Genomic DNA, 21,853 nt, shown 5'->3' with positions numbered 1-21,853 from the left:
ACTGACGAATCCAGTTGACCATCTGAAATCAATTTTTTGAGACAAACATTGATTCGAAATGGTTACAACAAATCCCTAATTTCTAGGAGCCACAAGTTTTCGTCTCCAACTCCTCTATCCTCTTCAACGGGTTTGAATAATTGAATGAGGGTATCCCTTCCTTACATCAAAGGTGTAACAGACAAAATTTGTAGAATCTTCAAAACCCACGGTATTCGCACAATCTTCAAACCCAATCTAAAACTATCGTGCCACTCCGCTCCTTCAAGTCTAGGATTATTCGAGAAACTATTGATAAAGAGAAACATTCAAACTGTCTGAACACAAGCGACGATAGCCAGAGATTGCCAGCAACTTGGAAACCCCTCCTTCATCCACTTCGCTCAACTCCGGGTAACAACAATATTTCCTCAAAAACCCCCCCGAGAAGCCAATCTCCAGACACAATGTGAGTGATCATTGATCTGTTGATTTTATTCTAACTGCACAATCATTCACGCAATGTTGTCTCACATATTTTGTACTTTTGCTATGACGATTATTGTAACATTTCTCTTGTATAAGCAACTAGTCTATAAATAGATTTTATAAGTAAATAATGTTTTTAACGTAGTATGCTATATCAAAATATTTCAGGATTATAATGAATTTTTTTTCTGAAAAGAAATCGTAGGAATAATTTTGCTATTCTGAGAATCGACAATATTATAAACATATGCATAGTCATTCATAAAATTCCACTTCTCACAATTTATTTTATAGTTTCATCAATAATCACAAAACGCTACCGATGATTATTCTACTTCTTTTCAGTTCAGTTGCGAAATACGATTAGGCTACTTACTTTCAAGTCTTGTTCAGAAAAATAATTCTTAGGATAATATTCCTACAAACAAAAAAACAAGGATTTCTCATCTATAATGTGTAAAGATTTGAAAGTTTGTATAATTATTATATAATGATTACCCATTTTTGATGATTTCAACACTTCTAATTTTAAAAAACTTGGACAAAGTTGAATACAATAATTCGTTTGATAATATCAAAGAAAGGAATAGATGAACTGGTTTGGTGATTATTTCTCAAATAAATATGCAATTCCCATATTTTTTCGTGATTTAAATCGAACATACAATTTTTTGTATGAAGCACACATTGAAAACTAGGTCGAATTTGACATCAATAGGCGTCAAGGCATCAATAGAATACCCTGTATATTTTCAATGTATTGAATAACTATATTGATTTTCTATCATATTCATTGTATTAGCGTTCCCTATACCTATCTTTAAAAGTTATTAACCCTTCATTAAGCAATGTATTTTTCTCAATAGTAATATCTGTTTCAAGTCGCGTTTTGTCCATTCTCGACAGATTTGTGAAATGTAACAGACAGAACCTTTGCTTATGCCTAAGTCAGTAATTTTTTCTTCTAACGATAACACTTTGTTGTAGAGAAATTTTAAAAGATGAAATTCTATTCTCACACAGATATATAAGTAAATCAATCTTGTGTTTCTAGGATTCTTAGAAAGCGCAAACACCATCCGTATCATATTCAGTATTTAGGTATACCGCGATACCTATTACCAGGCTATTGATCCAGTAGAAAGAAGATATTTTCAACTTTATGTTAATCACAGACTTATCTACTTCCTACGATAATGAGCTCTTTGAGCATATGCCTTTAAATATCAGAGAATATCGTGAATTTGAAATAATCTATAAGAAGTTATCTACATAGAAATTTCCAAATAGATGGATAGGGAGTGTGTGTATTGTGTGTAGTACTCACTACTAATTAGGAATAACAATAACACTTGACATTTTCAGAGATATTATACCTCTGTATTAACAAAAAATAGTGCTGAATTCGAGCAAGCGTAGAAATTTTTTGTTATTTGTTTAACTGTTTGAATATAAACTGTATAAACTGAGTTATTTTTTTCTTTGCTATCCCCCAGAAGTTAAATAAAATTCGTGACAAATGACACTAATAACCTTGATTAATTAGTAATTCATGTATACTTTATTCCCAAAGTTAACATAAGGCGCATTAATGAAACATTACTAATGAGTGTAATACATCATTTCATAGTGCTCATAACTCCAGAATGGTAAACAATAGATATAAGAAACCTTCATGCATTATATTAGTTATTTAAAATATACGGGGTGTTCCATTTTAAGTAATAAAGTAATTGATGTTTGCATTTGGCCAAAGAGACCTTTAATATTGATAACCTTTTTAACAAATAATAGCAACAACAAATGACCCAAATCATAGTTCAAAGTACTAATAGAGAATATATCATTTGAGAAATCGTATATTTGATTTGTTTGACATCCTATATAGCTGGAAATCATTTAAGATGGAAGCCGTAATTGATGGTATGGGAAAAAAATTTAAAAAATATCACCCCTCACCATGTATACTTATTTCATATGATAGAAAATACATATATCGAATACTTAAAATCAATTAATATTTTCAATAGAAAAACTAATGACCTACAACGATTGTGCTATTTTTAAAGATGAAAGAAAAGTATATTAACTTCAAGTTTGAGATATTACACCAAAAACACACGTAATACACCTCGTGTAAATAATATATTTATTTTGCTCAATGTTTAGAATCTATTTTGAATTTAATTACATTTATTTTATGGTTTATACACACACATTCTCTCAAAAACAAAAATTAATGTATTTTTATGGATAAATGTAATAAGCTCATCTCAACTCGTAAATAACATGATAAATTTTATATTTTCATCACAACACAATAATAACAATGTATACAATACAGACTAAAAAGCAAACTTAAATTGTTTTTGTCTATTTGATAGTTTTATTCGATTTTTTTTTATGCATACACAGTTTTTGATCTCAATTTATACACATCAATTTTGAAAATTTGTTTTTATTTGGTCGGCACGAATATTCATTGTTTAAATTTACAAGTCAGTTGAAAATTCACATAATAAAGAAATTAGCGGGAAGCTAACTAAAATAGTTCGTCTCAATTCTATTCTTTACTACTTAACAGAATTGTTCTCTATAAGTATTCGCGGGATATTTGTCCTAATTTTATTATCACTAATTAGTATTGGGGCAGTAGTAATGAGCCAATTGAGAATTCTGTTTTTATAGTAGAGATTGAAAATTATTGTTGACAACTAATTTCGAAATTTGGTACCAATAAAGGACTAGATATTGATTCTAAGCTACTTTTTCCGATCATTTTTTCCATTTTTGTCACATAAATGACAAAAAAAAATAGGTTTTTTAGAAAATTTCCAAAGCATACTTGATTATTAAAACTTAAATTATGTAAAATTTAGTCTCTTATCAGGTCAGGCTTAATCTCAAAAAATAAAATTTGAAATTGAGAATTTTTTATCTGTTATACCTACCCTTGTTAATATAATCAATCTCAAATTGGAATGAGAATTAAATTATAACGTCCGAATCATCGAATTGTTTGTTTCAAAACAGTTTTTCTATGAAGTTGATCGTTTAATTTTTTATCAATCTACAGCTTGAGATATAAAGCTTATTTAAAATAAAACATTCACACTTGTTAAAAATGGGTAGGTTGAGAAGCATCCATTTTACAATACAGCCTCAACCATTATTAATCATTTAATTTTTAAACATTACGAAATTCCTTATTCTCATTTTTTATAAATAATGTGTTTTTCAAGTATAATCTATGAGGTCCCGGCTCAATATGGGCCTATATAATCAAAATTATTATTGACAAATGGCAAAAATGTTTGAGACTACGAACTAAATGTAAATTTTCAAAACTTGTAAATTGATCGAGGTTTTTTAAATATAAATAAGAATTAATACAAATAAAAGTTCAGTACTCAGAAAATTTATATAATAATTCAAAAGATCCATAACATAAACCATAAACTCACCTTTTAATTGAATTAAGTTGATAACAAATAAAAGATCCACGTGAGAACTCACGAGAGAGTAAAATTGGATCGTGGCCGTTCAGTTTCCGCGTTAGATGTAGACTGAAGTAGATATAAATTTGAAAGTAGCAACGACTCGATGACGCGATAATAATTGTGTACTTTATTTTAGTTGAACTGTTTTATACAATTTTCACCAATTTTTTCTGTCATGCATACACATGCTCCTCAAAATAGATAAGATTTTTATTGAATACATCTTATTCTATTATCGTTTTTCAAAATAAAAAACACTAATTTGTGTTGAACATTTCCAAGGAGGATAAATTTCCTTGCACTTGATCTCTCTATCAACGAGCATATCATACCATAGTTACTGAGATTGAAAAACTGAAACAAATACACAAAATGTAGTAATGTACTAAGTTTTGTGAAATTTTAAAATTCATTACTCGTAATGAATCTCAAGTATATTCAACTGGTTCCACTTATGTCCCCTAATTCTAATAAATATTCTTTATACGTAGCAAAATTATGGAATAAACTTATTATTTTGAAAACGGTGAGAATTTTGGTAACAACTTCAGACAGGTAGATTTTTCGGGTTATGGATAAATGTCTCAAGATTAAGGATTGGAAAATACAGATTAAAAACAATCATATAATTAGAAAGATGAGGATCAAATATTTCAATAATTATTTTTCAATAATTATAATTTTTATTACAATTTTTCAATATCATATTAGTTAATATTTGTATTAATTTATCAAATTCGACGAAGTTGTCTAAAACTGAATTCAAGTTTTCTATCAGTATATACTTTGATAATATTGATTATTCCTTTTTTTACATTCATGAACATAATGATAATGGACCTCTGTATGTTTTGAATTCTTTGTAAAATTACCATTTTTGGCGATATCGATTGCACCAGATTTGTCTTCGAATATTTCAATCGGTTTTATGAATTTAACATTAAAAGTGCAAAACAATTCTTTAACAAATTTTAATTCACTCACTGCTCCTAACAGGGCTACATATTCTGCAAACGTCGAAGCCTTTATTACAGATTTGTTTTCTTGATTTCCAATATACTACATTTCCAAATTTCCAAATAATCCAATTACATTACCAGAAATATATATATATATATATATATATATATATATATGTATATATATACATATATATATATATATATATATATATATATATATGTATATATATACATATATATATATATATATATATATATATATATATATATATATATATATATATCCAGCCCAATCGACATCAACATAACAATCAATACCATTTACATTTCCATTCTTCTTATAGCATATTTAAAATGTGTTTCATCATAACGTTTTTGAAATATACTCCAATAATTAACACTAAACTTATATCAGGCCTTGTAGCCGTACAATACATAATCTGTTTCATCTATTCATGAAAATTTTGAAATTCTGCTGGTAAAACGTCGGCCCTATATAAATGATAATGATTTAGATTTACAAGTTACTTTCAAAAGGATGCGTCAGTGTCATTAAAATCATTTCGGTACTGTCATTAATACCCATGCCATTCCATTTTTTGCATCCGTTCATATTTTTCTTAAATATGCACCAAGAATTTTTTGGTTAGCGTAAAATGTTGTTTTCTTCTTTTACTGGTACGTGAATGGGGTTTATTAAATGCGGATATACTATATAAAGTTGAATTGATTTTTATCCAATTGTTAATATTTAATTATGAACACAGAATTTTCAGTAATTAATTTCGATTTTGGAAAATCAATATATGCTTCTTAAAGCTTCGAATTATCTAATCCTATTAATCCATCAAAAATTTTATGAAATTTAAAATGTCCAAATTTCAAATTATGATTTGATTTAAATTTTATAAAGCTTGAATAGTAACAGATTATTGATGAGAATGAGTTTGAAAAATTGAGCTCATTATAAATGATTCATATTTCACTTTATTTTAAAAATATTGGAAAGCAATATCAGTATTTAATAATGATTTTGTTCAGCCAGTATCTACAAGTCGTTTTAATTACTATGTAAGGTAATTTTATTTTATCTGAAAAATTATTGATTTATACTACCTCTTTGGATTTAGATTTGGACTTTTCAGTATAAGTTTCATTTTCACTGAATTCTTGATCATTTTGTTCACATATAAAAAGCTCTTCAATATCCGATTTTTTCAAGGATTTTGATTGCATTTTTTTATTGATGTATCCAGACGTTATGTGGCCTTTGGGATTCACCGAAAAATTGTTGGTTTGTCAAATAGGGGATGTCTTGGATGTATTAATAATTGGACCTTGAGGAAACGGTCTCTGTAGAACATGCTTGAGAAATCTTTCCACCTCTTTGTAAATAATGAATACAATCAAAAAGAAATATAGTCAACGTTTGTTTTAGGCATAATTTTTTTTATTTAGAAGAAGAAGAATAGAAAGTGATTATTATTGATAGATATTGGTTGTATAGTAGTCAATAGTGATGCAGAGATTGTGAAAAAAATATCTACACAAAGTGATCTCAACAATTTCATTATTGTTGCATATGAGAATTGTAAAAGAAACAATAATCTAAAAATTAAATTTGTCTACCTAATTAGATTTGAAGTGAACTGGGGAATGTAAAATGCGGGAATGACTTGATTAACGAAATAGGACAAATATTTAAGAAGAAATTGTGAAGTTCTGTCTATTTTATATTATTAAATTTTGTATATGTCACACAATTATCGCGAATTGATCGAATTTGCTAGGATTAAATAGCGATATACTCGAAGTGAAGCAGCGACTTCTATATTTTCACGTAATGGAGGGATTGAGATTCAATTTCTGCGGTCGATGATTCTCTAAATTTCTTTCTTCTTCACTATCCTTTATAGCAACGATATTCTTCATTAGACACATTCCTTCGACGAGTCCGCAAGTGGTATAGAATCTATCCACATTCAAGGAGTGACTTGCTCAGACAATTTTGTGCGATTTAAAAGTCACGAAGCTATCTTTAAGAGTATGTTTATAAATGTGGAAAAGTGAAAACAATATGATAGAACGTTTGACAGTTGAAAACCTATAGTGTATATCAACAGCCACTACTAATACATTAATACTCAACACTCCGATTGAGAAAAAAGGAGTCATCAAACCCTTTAGTTTGAAAAATGTACTTGGATCAGACTAAATCACGGCGGATATTTAAAAAAACTTAATATAAGAGGCAATAGTGTTACTAATATATATGAAATAAAGCCAGGAAAACAATTCACACATGTAAATTCCTATCGACCAATAAGCATGATATGAGTTTCTCAAAAACTTATTTTATACAAAAACTAGTAAAGCACTAGTTAAGATTTCGCTAAAACACAACTCAATTGATCAATCTAATAACATATTTCATCATCAAAGTCTATGAAGAATGAAACTATTATGATATTCTTGGACGTCAGTAAAGCATTTGACGGTATCTTATACAAAGGACTACTTTACAAAGTCAAACAAATTCATATTAACTTTATCGTACTTAATTTCACCGAAAATTCAAATTAAAAATAGGAAATGACAAATCAGAAACCCAATCTACAAGAAGGTCAACAAAGTAGTGTTTTCGGGCCCCTACTGTAGGTTCAATTTATATTATACCTGCCAACGTCTAAACAAACTACGCTGGGAACATTTGCCAATAATAGTCATATTAAAGGTGAAATATCAGTAGTGAGTCAACAAGAAAATATCACCAAAACACATTAGAAAATTGATTTGAAGAATGGAAAATAAAAAGTTGCATTACCTTAAAAGTATAAAATAATATTCAACCCATATATGGGATGATTCGTCTCTATTGAAGCAATCCTTAACGACCTCAGAATCAACTTTCTCAAAGAAATCATCAAACAAAGAAGCAATTCTCATCACGCAAAACTATGAGAATCCAATCCTAGAATTATTATTGACATGAGAAGATAGACAAAAGTTGCTGCCCAATAAACTCTTAAGTTTTTCAATAGACAAATTCTCATCAGATTGCTGAGTGTGTGAATAATAAAAGAATTTAATCCTTTAGTAAACATACTAAAAAAACTATTATTTTAATATTTCACTCCATGTTTGAACGTTAAAGATCACGTTTTCAAAAAATAGATAATTTTAAATTAAAACAAATATTATCATTATCATATAATAGAATGTAGTATCCTACTCATTTTTTCTAGGAAAATATTGTGTTATTTGCAATCCATCAAACTGTTATTTGAAAATCGGTGTAAATTAAATGACACTTTGTTATTTGCTACCAATATTTTAGTGAAAATAATGTTTTCCATTTCCCTATAATGTGATGTAATACTTTAGGGTAGATTTTAAACCACCAAATAAATACCAATCATTGTAACTCTAGGGAAGGCTTTGACGCATGTCATTATTCTATTTCACTTCAGTCCAGATTATTGTGATTGCATTATATTGGTTAATATTGTGTATATCAATAGCAATGAAAATTGTAAAAGACCCATATTTAAAAGATGTAAGTATGTTACTGGTTTTAATGAAAAAGAGGATCGATTAGTAAATCATCTAATCACTTTAACAAATGTAACTTCTTTAAATAGATATTCTAATTGATGCATGACTAATACAGTGTACATTTTAGAAAAATAAACGCCGCTAATCTGTTAACAATGTAATAAAATATATTGGAACTGTTAGTTCATTAGTTAAACTCAACTATTCAATACGCATTTAAAAATGTTTATAAATGATTAGTCACTATTAGATTTGCTAAAGTTGAAAATTGCATTTTCATGTTTTGTTCCAGATTCTTTTTTTGTGGCTTATGGTGAAACTTTCTATCCAACAATTTTTGCTATCTACGACATCTTTGATAATAGTAGTTCGAATATTTATTTAAATTAAATGATATGAAATCAAATACGAGGGCTAATACCCTGGTCAGTGGCGGCGCCAGGCATGTGCGAGCTGTACAATCGCACAGGGCCCCGGGAGGCAATATCAATCTGTCAGTATTTTTCAGAGAGCTGTGAAGCTTTTATCTAATATTTCCCCTATTCTGAGGATCCGAGGTTATTTTAATTTTATACTTAAAAATAAATATTTTGTAAATAATTATGTATATAAATATTTTCTACACGGTTTTAATGTTTTAAAGTCTGGGGCCCCGCAAGTATTGAAGTATGAAATCAAACTTTTTAAATCGCGAAACTGCTGTGCTACTGCAACTAGACAGACAACACATCCAGAAGTTATTTGGGGGCTTTCAAGAAATATCTACGAGTCCACATTTTAAACATTTGTATTATTATTTATGTATTTGATTATAACACCAGTCTTCCTGGTTCCTGGGTGACAGAGTGCATACATGCATATAAAAAGGCCCCGCAGGCTTTTGTATTAGTTATATAGATGGAATTTGAACAAATACAGTATTATTAAAAATAAAATTAAATGTTATAAAATACATTTTTTGAATCAAACATGGTGACCGAAACATAAACACTCGGGCAACTAGTGTTTACAGAACGATAAGTGCTTTCGAGCATGAGCATGAAAAGTCTGTATGTGACGCCGTGAGTAGGACAAATAGTCTGGGCGCGCGGCTCTGACGCTACTAGCCGTCCTGTGAAATGATGGCTCTTTCACTCCACTACTTGTAAAACTAGATGAGTCACAGGTCAGGGCCAGATGTTTGTAGAAATGCTCGATAAACACACCCCTCTCCACCCCGCGCCTAGACACGGCCGCGCGCCCATACTATTTGTACCATCTGTAGGTTGGTAGTGCAGTTGTTGTACAAGTCGACAAAACACAACCTGCAACCTACACTGCTCTACTCCTTCCCTGATTTTCAGTAATCAGTTTTGTTTCGACAGTGAATCACTGTGGAACTGTGTATAAGCTCAGTGTCTGTGAGTGTGAGTGGAGAATATAGAACTTTCTGCATACTCATTAGTCAACTGTTTGTTTCTTTTCTGAAAATTATGTTTGTGATAGCGAAGTAAGTACAATTAGGTACTAATACATAGATTACGTAAGATATATTACATTAGAATTATACTGCAATATTAAATTATATTCGTTAAATTAGCTGCCCCGACAGACTCCGTTCTGTCAAAAAATATTCGTAATTTCAATATTGCTAGCATATGTTATTTCTGAATTAACTGAATTAATATTGAATAAATATTTCTAACAATATGTTAACAAAATGACTTTTCAGTTGGTGAAGATTCTATATTATATGAAAGGAATTTTCTTGTACAAAAGATTGAAATATTTTAAGGAATATCCGAAAGTGTCATAAAACTGATGTTTATGTGATCAATATGATCACATTTTTCTCCATGCATTCTTTATGGGGTTATCAAAAAATCTTTCATCTTTCTTTGCAGGTGGCCACCTTATAAATAGCTTCCCGTGACCGAGACATTGGTAGAAAATACGAATCAGGGAGTAACAAGGGGAAAAAAGCTGCACAACGAGCGGAACTTGAAGGACAGCTTCGTAACTATTTAACAAAGTTTTTGAAAACTGAAGTTTACAAGAAGAATGTTAGAGATACTGACACCCAAAAGAAATGCGTATTGGATAATTCAAGTCAGGAAAGTCTCCAGGCACCACATCATTCTCAATTTGAGTGTTCATCTGATTCGGCTTCGCAGCCCGTGTCGTCTGCCCCCGTTCATCTGCTTCAGGCTTCTTCATCTTCTCAACAGAAACCGCCGCCAGAAGCACCATCTTCACCTCTTTCAGAAGATTTGCCTTTGGAACCGGAACAAAACAGAACTGAGCAGTCTAACTCCGAAGAAAATTATGAAATCGAAAACCACGATGTAAGCGACACTTATTTATCGCCAAGCAGCCTAACCCAATCAGAGCGGACTAGAAATATTGAGAATGGTCCTGTATCCGTCACAGGCGAAAATTTTCATAAAAATGAAAGTGGACGACACTTTAGTGAAGTTCATTACACTAGGAGTTTGCCAAACGGCGAGCAACAGAGAAGACGGTGGCTTGTCTACTCAAAACTCTCTCTGTGCACTGTTTTGCATGCAGAATATTTTTTAACAGCGACAATGCATCCGCAAGTGCTTTAACCTCTAAACGAGGAACTGATGATTGGCAATACTTGAGCGTGATTTTGAAAAGTCACGAAATAAACACAGTCCATAGACAATGCATGATCAAATGGTTTGATTTGGAGAAAGGATTGAAAAATCAGAAGACCATTGACTGTGAAACAGAAGCTCAAATGAGGTCAGAAGCTCAACGTTGGAGAGATATTATGGAAAGACTACTCGCAGTTGTACAATTTCTGGAATCCCACAATTTAGCATTTAGGGGTCACAAAGAAACAATTTCCCTAGATGATACAGAGAGAAGTGATAATTTCATAGATTTAATTGAGCTTATTGCTAAGTTCGACCCTATTTTAAAAGGACATTTGAATAGCATCTCCAAGAAAGAACATATAAGGAATCATTACTTTGGTAAAGATACTCAAAATGAGTTTATGGCAAACCACGTAGTATCAAAAATAAGAGAAAAGATATTGAAAAACAAATACTATGCCATCATTCTTGATTGTACACGTGATATAGCAATGGTTGAGCAACTGTTCGTAGTTTTGAGAACTATAAGCTGCTAAAATTGAAGAACACTTTGTTGGGTTTGTTGCAGTTGACAAAACCACCGCCGAGGGTTTGAACGACTACTTACTGAAGGAACTTGAAAAGCTAGGTCTGAATTTAGCCAATTGCAGGAGACAGAGCTATGATAATGGTTCAAATATGCGAGGGGTTCATAATGGTGTGCAACAAAAGATTTTGAACCTCAACCCATTGGCATTTTTTGTACCCTGTGGAAGCCACAGTTGGAACTTGGTTTTAGGTGACGCTGCATCATCCAGTGTACAAGCACAGACATTTTTTCGCACTTTACAAAGATTATACACGATTTTTTCTAGTTCAAGTCAGAGATGGTCCATTCTAAAAGAACATGTAAACATCTCACTTAAGCCTCTTTCAGAAACGAGGTGGGAGTGTAGGGTTGAATCGGTGAAAGCAGTAAGGTTCCAACTAGACCAAGTATGTGATGCTTTGTGTAGTTTAAGAGAGAAAAGTACTGATTCTGCCCTGATCAGCGAATGCCAGTCCTTGGAGAATCAAATATCGACGTTTGAGTTCATCGTTTCATTGGTGATTTGGTATGACATTCTAATCCAAATTCACACCATCAGTAAAATGTGGCAAAGTCCAAGTATGAATTTAGAGGCAGCAATTGGTAGCAGCTAGAGAAGTGGCAGAAGAAACTGGACTTACAGAAACGACTTATAAGTCTCCAAGAATTAGACGAAAGAAGAAAATGTTTGACTATGAAGCAACTGAACTAGCGCCGAAAGAGGCATTCAGAGTAAGCTACTTTAATATAGTCGTGGACATAATACGTGTCAGCTGTGAGGCAGGATTTGAAGCCTTGAAGCAACACGAAAACATTTTTGGATTTTTTTACAACGTATTGAATGTGTCGTCAATGCCAGACAAAGAACTTTTAAATCATTGCGAAGACCTTTAAACTGCTCTTACCGACGGGAACCAACATGACATAGACGGACTGGAATTGTTTGAGGAACTAAAAATATTTCTAAATGTTGTGGAGGAAGCAGACAAGAAAAGCAAGGAAAAAGGCCAACTCAACCAAAGCGGAATACTTAGGGCATTGAAGTTCATCACGATTAACAACCTGAGTGATATATATCCCAATCTATTCATCGCTCTAAGAATTGTGTTGACCATTCCTGTCACTGTTGCGGCTGCGGAAAGGAGTTTTTCAAGATTGAAGCTTATCAAAACTTACTCCGCAACACCATGACACAACACCGTCTTTCTTCACTAGCAATATTGTCAATTGAAAATGAAGTATCACATAGTTTAGATTTTTAAGCTTTGATTGATGATTTTGCTCATAAAAAGAGCAGGAGAGTACAGTTTTAAAAATAAAATATAAAAAAATAAAGTAATATGTTGTAATATGTTTATATGTGTATGTAGTAATATGTTTTCATATATTTTGCTACTTTTTGCCGTAGTTTTAAGTTTTAAAATGTAAACATAAGTTTTACTTTTCAACTGTAAATATAATATTAACATATGTTAGTTTTTTTATGATATTATAATTTCTGACATCTGATTATTTGCTGTCTTATTTGTACACTACCCATTCCTCGTTACTTATTTCAAAATAGGTATTGTAATATGTAATATAAAAATATGTAAAATAAAATAAATATTTTAAAATATGCTACACACTGTTTTAACTATCATAAATACTAACTATAAAAACAGATCTTCATTTCAAAAGCAATATGTGCAGATTATGTTAATATTAACTCTTTTAAATTGAGGTGTCTTCACGGCCTAACGTAACGAGTCGTTCCCTAAGTAGCCAAGGATATAAAAAAATTAACAATCTTCCAGTACAATAAGTAGAAAACTAATTAGATGAGTAAAGTGAAATCCATAAATAATAACTACAGCTACGCTCTGAAAAATCATGTTGAAGGAGAAGGATGTACTTAGATTTCAGCCTTTACTAGTGTTTATCCAATTAATTAAATACATTTTTATTTAGTGTTGTGGATGACCATAAGTAAAGCACATAGGTTCTTATTTTAGACAATTTTTTCTATGAAATATAGAGATATAACACTGACAAAAAGTACTCTAGAGAGGCTTAAAATGTATAATTTAGCACCTAAATTTTCAAAATTTTCCGGGGAAGGGCTCCCCCCAAGATCACCTCACACAGGGCCCCGTGGCGGCTAGCGCCGCCACTGACCGTGGCCGATTTATAAATCAAAACAATGTAATATATAAGTTGTTGAAAATTGCTAAATTATTCCGATGCTTCAAAGTACAAGAAAGTCAATGAATAGTATGGAACATACTCATTCAAGGCTAGGAAATTTTTAACTATTTTTTAAAGTTACTTCAAATTTATGCTTAATAACAATAATAGATTCAAAAAAGTGTTCAGTTTTTTCAAGTTAAAGAAAGTATATTTGACATACTTATGTTTCGAATATACGAAATTCAAGTATACTATAAAAATTATAAATGTGTATGTCTCAATATTCAATGTTCTTTTCCCTTACATTTGAACAGAACCAAATGCGACTCTTCGACCTGGCAGTATAAAAGAAATCATAACCCAAAATATGTATGACCATTCTCTCAATTTTTGATATTTGTGTTAAAGGTTTCCACAAAGAAGCCCATTCCACCATCCAATGAATAATCACAATTAGAAATAGTATTGAAAATAGTTGAAATAGAGTATATATATTATATATATATATATATATATATATATATATATATATATATATATATATATATATATATATATATATATAGAATATAATAGAGATTTATACATATATAGTTTTGTAGTAAAATACATACATTGACATCAGTATACAGATTACGGATAGCTTGTTTTATATGAGATTATAGCACTAACAGAATGCTTTTTATTATACCTATATAGCATAACCTGTGTCTTACAGATACACAATATTTTTTTATTCGCATTGTCGGTGATCGGTATGATTATTTACTCAAGTCATTGATACAAATGTTTTTCATTCATTTATTTCTGGTAATACTAAATTATGTTTCGATATCTCAAAAGTAAATAATACTCCATATGATCTATTATTACATTATTTCGTTTGAAGAATATTTTCCCATTCCTTATTTAGTATTCAAGTTTTGATTACTTCATCATAACCTAAAATAAAATTGGTAATGACGTTTTCACGCACTGTATATAATTTTTACCGTCACCTGTTTGTTCAGCAATCAAGGTTTTCCATTAAAACTATACCATTCGGGAGGATATACATTTGTGTTAAAAAATTAAAATTGTTTATTTTTCATTGACTCATTTTAAAATTATACGATTCTTACCGAAATGAATAATATTGTACTTACCTAAGTGTGATTTTTCTATTTACTTCTCTGTATTATTATGTTCTTGCAATAAAATTTGTTATTAATTTCAAAGGCATTAGATCACATATGGGCAACCACCGGCTCGCGGGCCGGATCCGGCCCCGTGTAAGATATGATCCGTCCCCGAGACATTTTGGAAAAACCCAATTAAAAACATATTACACTAAACTAAGTACTTATACTTAGTACTAGTACATATACTTATACTAGTACATATCTTTAAAAGAAAACACTTGTTTGTGCTTTTTATCTTATCCGGTACCGGATATGATATGAATAGACTATAAAAATATGTCATCAATAGACTAATGAATCCCATAGCCTACACAAGTTTCCTTGTGTTTCCTTAGTTTACTCACGGGAGTGACGGTGAGGCGGCAAACATCAAAACTTTCGATGTTTGCCGCCTCACTCTTTGATAATCACCGCCACTCGGCTTGCTCGATCAAATTCTTTGAAGTTTGCCGCCTCACGGGCTACACATCAAAAGATTTTATTTATTGCTTCTCGATTATTCTAAACTAGTTTATTCCAGATTATTCCTTCATTTTGTCTATATAAGCGAGTGGATGGCCCGAAAGTTAGTTCAGTTCTATTTGAGCTACCGAGGTGATAACTCAGACAAGCAATATCCTAGCGAACGGCTAGAGCCGTCAACTTGCTTTGTGAATTTGTGTGCATCTTGAGTGGTTACTAACTATAGTTTGTTATTAAGTTTATTGAACGAAAAGTAAAAAAAAAATGATGTCTGGTGGAAAGAAATGAAAAGTATATACAGAGGGTCGCCAGTTTCAAGAAAAATGGACTGAAGAATTCTTTTTTATCTTGCACAATGGTAAGCCTATTTGTTTGCTTTGTAATGAATCCATTTCAGTAATGAAAGAATTCAATATAAAGAGGCATTACTCAACTAAGCATGCTACACAGCACTCACTGACAGGCTTAGAGCAAATATTGAAAAACAGCAACAAATGTTTCATAAACAAAGAACACAACTTGATAATGTTGTGAAAGCTAGTTTTATAGTTAGCTCAAAATTGGCAAAGGCATTAAAACCATTTGCCGAAGGAGAATTTATCAAGGAGTGAATGTCAGAAGTTTGCGGTGTTTTGTGTCCTGAAAAGAAAAATGAATTTGAAAAAATTAGTTTGTCGAGACGAACTGTTGTTCGACGTATAGAAATGATGGCTAATGATATAAAAACAACATTGACTGACCGTATGACTGGTTTTGAATCATTTTCCATAGCATTAGATGAGAGCACCGATTTGTTTGACACAGCTCAACTGGCTATATTTATTCGAGGTATTGATAAGGAGTTCACTGTTACTGAGGAATTGCTAGCTTTACAGCCGCTAAAAGCAACCACCACAGGAGAGGATATTTTTAATGAAGTTCAAAAGGTATTCACAAGTTTTGGTCTGCCATGGTCAAAATTAATTGGAGTATGCACTGATGATGCACCTTCTATGGTCGGCTTACGAAAAGGTTTCATCGGAATTTTGAATGAAAAAGCAACAGTATTAAATGTACAAAAAGATGATTTGATAGTCCTTCATTTCATTATCCACCAACAGAACTTGTGTTCTAAGTCCATTCGACTCCACAATGTTATGAATGTGGTAGTAAAAACCATCAATTTTATTCGATCCCGAGGGCTTAACCATCTTCAGTTCAAAACGTTTTTGGATGAAATATCAGCTGAATATAACGACGTAACATATTATTGTGAAGTCAGATGGATGAGCAAAGGAAAAATGTTGAAACGGTTTTACGAGCTTAGAAATGAGATAGCAGACTTTATGAAAATAAAAGATAAGCCACTATCTGAATTGAGTGACCCAAAATGGATATGTGATTTAGCATTTCTGGTCGATCTTACGGGCTATTTGAATGATTTAAATTTGAAACTACAAAAACAAGGAGAGTTAGTAAATGATTTGTACAGCCATTTGAAAGCGTTTCAGATCAAACTACGCTTGTGGCACTCACAGATGCAGTCTGGTAACAGTTACCATTTCAACGCGCTCTCTGCGTATGAAAATATTGCTTATGCTCAATATGCTGATGAACTCAAGTTACTGTCGGAACAATTTTCGAACAGATTTAGCGACTTCAAAAACATGGAAGAATGTTTCAATTTATTTGCAACTCCTACAAAATGTAATGTACAAAATGCTCCAATACCCTTACAAATGGAGTTAATCGAGATTCAAGAAAACTCACTCCTAAAATCCAAATTTGAAGATGTAGAGTTGTGCGATTTCTACAAAAAATACCTAGAAGACAATTTTCCGCAGCTTAGAAAATTCGCAAGAAGATTGATTTCTGCGTTTGGCAGTACTTATAAATGCGAACAGTTCTTTTCATTGATGAAAGTTAATAAATCAACACATCGTACAAGACTGACTATAATTTGGAAAATTCTTTACGTCTTTGTATCAGTGGAATTCATCCAAATATCGATAGTTTCCCAAATTCAAGCTCAAGTGTCTCATTGATTTCAGTGTATTTAACTTTTGTAGTTTGTAACAATTGCAAATGTAACTATTTAATTATAATGTTGTACCATTTTTTAAAATTTCATTTTGTTATTTTAATAAATACAATAATCACATTGTCAATATACACATACATGTCAATAATAAATACATAATACAATAATAACATTGTCGTATTATTTCATGTCTAATATCTATCGCAAAAAAATATTATCACTACTTTAAAATGCACTAAGTACTTTTAAACGCGGCCCGCGAACGTTCTGCACGATAAAGTTTGGCCCTCAGCATGTCACAGTTTGCCCATACCTGCATTAGATCATGTTTCTAGATGGTTATGTTTTGTTTTCATTTTCAAAAGTATGGATTAACCTGAGAAATGATTGGTTATACTATCTGCTGTTTCTAGTAATATAACCGGTTCTAAAGCTAGTTTTCGTTCACTGTCAGCTTACTGAGAGTGAACTTGGGGTTCTTCCAATATTTGTTCTTGTATTGTACCTGCTTCGTTCTATTTTCCTGCGTATGACTACAACGTTATTTAAAATTTTCGATTATTGAGAACACGGATTGTCATTTCCACACTTTGCTACAAAATTTGGTTGGCGGTATCTCCACTAAAGTTACAATAAATATTATACATTTAGATGGCTACAATTGAATAAACTCTAGGTCTAGTGTCAGTAAGTTAGTAAAAAGTTTAACAAAATTGGTGCAGTAAAATATTTATCCAAATCATGGCGCAGAAAACCTACAGCAACTGAAGACAAATCTTTAATTGTTTGTGTCATGTTAGAAGTCTTCTTCTTATAGTGCCGAGTCTGTTATCGGACGCTGGCTATGATAATTTTGATCACTGCAGCTCGAAAGAGTGAAATAGTTGTATGACCGAACCACTGACGTAAATTTTTCGACCATGATGTTCTTCTTATTCCAGGACTCCATTTTCCCTCTATTTTTCCCTGAATTATTCCTAAGAATTATTTCAAATAACAAAACAGTTTAAAAATTTATTGCAAGTAATTAATCTCAAAAAGTCTCAAATTCTCGCAAATGAACTCAACTTTTTAATAAATTTAATAACTTATCGAATTAAACAATGTAAAGAAAAACTGAATTTCATACATGGTAATAGAAGAATTAAGATAGGAATTTTAAATGGTTTAGGCACAATATTCAAAAACATATCTGGAAACTTAGATGCACAAATCGCCAAACATTACCATGATGCCATTGTTTTAATAAGTTCAAATCAGAAAGGTATAGCAAACACACTAAACAAACAGATATTAACCAGTAAAATCTTAGACGATTAAAATAATAGTATTTCATTAATGAGACAAAACAAAAAAGAGATCACAGAAAAAGTGAATGAGCTAAGTTCCGAACGTGAGAAATTCGTTAATGACTTTTCTTCTTATTTCTTAACAAAAAATACTCTTGATCAAATCCTTGTAGAACTAAAAATAAACGATAAAGTACCAAATTAAAAGAGTGACATATATGAAATTAGCTGTGGTGATTATGACGGGAAGTATATTGCACAGACTAAGAGATCCGTTATAGTCTGGTTTAAAGAGCACATAGCTATTTAAAATATGGACAAACCGAAAAATCGAATATTACCGATCACGCTGCCAGTCATAGTCATGACATAAATATTAATAACGTAAAATTGTTAAGAAATGTATCCAATGATAAATTTTTGGATGTATTTGAGAGCACTGAAATTGCTAAATGTAAGAGTAGCTTAAATAGGGACAAAGGGCCAATTCCTTACAACCCACTCTATAGTTTAGTAGTCAAGGAGGTTTCTAAGCTGGAATTAATTTTCGTTGAAGAAGGTTTATTGCTGGGAAAATTCACTATAAACCATGTAAGTCGAGTCATTAGGTTTTAGTTTACTTCCAGTCTCTGAAGACGATAACTTGGTTATCGAAATACTCGTCTGACAGTATAATTGTGAGTGTAGTGTAAGTAGAAATACTTCATAACATAGATTTATAGTCGATACATTATTAAAATATTACGTAATTGATCCGTTAATTTTTGGAAATGATCCTCGAACAATGAAATTTCAGCAGTTGACTCTTACTACTCTAATGACCGAGTTGTTCTCGTTATTCACTTTCCCTTAGTAAATCCTGAAACACATATTTCCACCTATATTCTATTCCTACAAAAAATAAAATGATCCTCATCCCACATGAACCTTAATTGGTAATACAAGGCAACGAGAAGCCCATGGTAAATATCAAATCCGAAGAATGCATCCACCAATTGATGCAATTGCAAACCGAAGATCATCCGAAATGTGTACCAGTGCCAGTAATTATTGTCGAAAACGAAATAATTTTTAATTGAGCTTTAAATTGAGCACACTACATTGCATTATTTGCGGAAGAAACCAAAATTAAAACTCTCTGTTCCAAGGACACCTATTTCATATTTCTAAGAGGTACCTATTTCATAGAACTACCATCGAGCTGCACCTTCCAAACACCGAGAAATCTATTTGTAAACCATGAAAAAATTATTTCAGGATAACCTTTATTACTTCCAGAAATGAATAAAAATCGAAGGAATATTTCATCCAGGAAAAATCAACATAAAATAAATTTCATTACACAAGTCCACCAACTCCTAAAAGAATAAATCGAATGGAAGAAATCAACATAACAAATACCTCAAGAAAATAATCCTATAGCTGTCCACACCTTTGAGTTTAGCAATTACGATCATCTTCCTCTTGGAATTTTTAAGTTAAAATCTAGATGCAAACATCAACGAACAACAAAATCTGCTGATGATACTACCACCAACCCAAGACCTAAGCCGAGATGTTTCCAAACTGAAGAAGATGAAGAATAACACATCCACACCCTATACAGATCTATCTGAAGACGGAGGATTTATATCATTCTTATTGCGGACCCATGTTCTGATTCCCCTAACCACTGGAAACGTTATTGCTAACGCAGAACACTTGATGAATACTCGAACATTAATATTTTTCATAATTCATCATGTCTGCTTGTTGTTGTTGTATTAAAAGGTTTTAAAGATAAAATTTGCAAAGAACATATTTACTAATCTGCATTCCATATTTACAAGGAAAGTGGTGGTTGTACTTATTTTAGGTTTGCTCTTCTTTCTAGTGCTCAGTTAAGGACTATCTGTCTAGCTAAGGCCGGTTTTATGGGCAACAAAAAAGAAATTTGGAAATATATCCAAAAAATGCCAGCTCTCTGTGCTTAAAACAACATAGCAAAGGTTTGGGGTTTATGAAGGGTGAATTGCTACATTTTCCTAGTGAGGAATTTTTTTTATTTTTGTTAATGGTCCAAAATAGATTATCACAAATTATAATCTAAACAGTTGCTGGAGACTGTAAACCTTTAAATTTTCACACATGTAACTGTTGTGTAAGGTTCATACTGCATTTTATTTTTTTGTGTTACAGAAACTGTACTTGTGTCTTAGCCCTCAACTTTTCAAGCTGTGGATGAAGTACTAGACCATCCAGTAGGACTACGAAAAGGTAAAACAAGTAACAACTATAAATTTCTTCTTTGTGATAACCATAATATGTTTGTAAAGCGAACTGACTTGTTAAATATCATAATAAATATAATTTCATCCAGTTTTGAAAGGTGTCGATGAGAGATTAAAAGATGGTGATTTTTTGTTTACAATAGCATACAAACACTCAAGAAAATACAAAAAACTAGTATAGTATATTAATGATGTATTTATCTAGGGCACTGGCAGGCAATAAACTCAGCAAATAATGCAATCTGCAGATTTTGTTGCGCAGAGAACAAAACCTTTATCCACATTCTCTCGAAGTGTGAAACACTACGTAACTCCAGAGCATATATATACGCACGTACATGTATGTATCTATATGTTTATTTTGTATTTTTGCGAATGTAATAAAAAACTGTTGTTTGTCTCATTTTTTTGTTCTACCAATCATATCTATAGGACGTGGTTCATCTATGCAGCTGGGGAATAGATTAAAGAGATGCCGAGAAGATCACTTGTCACTCGTAGTTTTCTCATATCTTCAAATTTGGGGATATGCCCCCATTTTAGTGCTTCAAAATTAATGCAGTCATTGAAGCGTTATTGCTCCGAATTTTTTTTACTGTGAACCAATTTGCATGAAATTTTGGAATTAGGCTCATCTTAACTTAACTTCAAAAGTGAAAGTGATCTGAACTCCGCACCCAGCCTGGGGGTGGTTTTCACCCCTTCTCGCTGGTGTAAATTATTTTCTCAAAATAACCTCGGATATTGAGAGAAAAATGTTCCATAATAGTTTTTTAAAAAACCCAATACTTTTCAAGCTATTGGTA

General features: G+C 31.6%; 1 protein-coding gene and 1 long non-coding RNA gene across 3 annotated transcripts in view; one reads left to right on the top strand and one right to left on the bottom strand.

Moving 5' to 3' along the window:
- LOC130442894 (cAMP-dependent protein kinase catalytic subunit 3) overlaps positions 1-4,200 on the bottom strand; it is a 99,065-nt gene extending 94,865 nt beyond the window's left edge. Inside the window, exons 1-2 of one of the 2 annotated variants that reach the window (XM_056777291.1) lie at positions 3,933-4,200; positions 845-886 (exon numbers count right to left, since the gene is read on the bottom strand). The gene's annotated coding sequence lies outside the window, so the exon portion shown is untranslated. The remainder of the gene's footprint in view (positions 1-844; positions 887-3,932) is intronic. The other variant, XM_056777290.1, reaches the window with a different exon arrangement.
- The window catches only part of LOC130442898 (uncharacterized), a 76,587-nt gene extending 55,322 nt beyond the window's left edge, over positions 1-21,265 (top strand). The window contains exons 2-3 of the long non-coding RNA XR_008909804.1: positions 20,956-21,033; positions 21,253-21,265. This is a non-coding gene — a long non-coding RNA (uncharacterized LOC130442898). The remainder of the gene's footprint in view (positions 1-20,955; positions 21,034-21,252) is intronic.
- Positions 21,266-21,853: the final 588 nt, after the last annotated feature.

Source organism: Diorhabda sublineata, chromosome 4 (genome assembly GCF_026230105.1).
Source record: "Diorhabda sublineata isolate icDioSubl1.1 chromosome 4, icDioSubl1.1, whole genome shotgun sequence".
Taxonomy (NCBI): domain Eukaryota; kingdom Metazoa; phylum Arthropoda; class Insecta; order Coleoptera; family Chrysomelidae; genus Diorhabda; species Diorhabda sublineata.
This window is presented reverse-complemented; position numbering and strand designations above follow the sequence as displayed.